This window comes from Sinocyclocheilus rhinocerous, unplaced genomic scaffold (genome assembly GCF_001515625.1).
Source record: "Sinocyclocheilus rhinocerous isolate Xijiao unplaced genomic scaffold, SAMN03320098_v1.1 scaffold2516, whole genome shotgun sequence".
Taxonomy (NCBI): Eukaryota; Metazoa; Chordata; class Actinopteri; order Cypriniformes; family Cyprinidae; genus Sinocyclocheilus; species Sinocyclocheilus rhinocerous.
The window spans coordinates 80,958-81,498 of NW_015639821.1; positions in this window are offsets into that span (position 1 = coordinate 80,958).

A 541-nucleotide genomic window follows, 5' to 3' on the forward strand; every position below is an offset into this window, starting at 1 on the left:
CACACACACATACACTCACACACACACACACACACACAGCTGCAGAAGGTGCTGGTGACAGACATTAATTTGGTGCTTCATATCATGACACAAAAGACATCTTCCATCAAGAGTCCACACGCCCTTCTGCTCATCGGAGAATCCAGAGCACAGGTGTCTGTTCACTGCCTACAGAAACGTCACACGCAACCAGCACTTATGATTGGAAAAACTTACCGCCGTAATCCAAACTTGACATCAAACCTACCGTCACACGTTTAGACACACTTTAACTCCCTTTTATATTTTTTATATTTACAAAAATATATATATTTCTGTTTCTAACTTATATTTTTATTAAAATATATAAACTTAAAATGTATATATTAATACAGTTTTTTTTTTACTTGTAAATATATTTTTATAATATTTGATTATTTTCTACTTGAGAATACTTTTTTTACAATTTGTATTTGACTATTAAAAACAAACATCGTTAACAAGCCATTCTTGCTCTTATTAAAATTATTTTTTATTAATATTTAAATATAAATTGTATAAA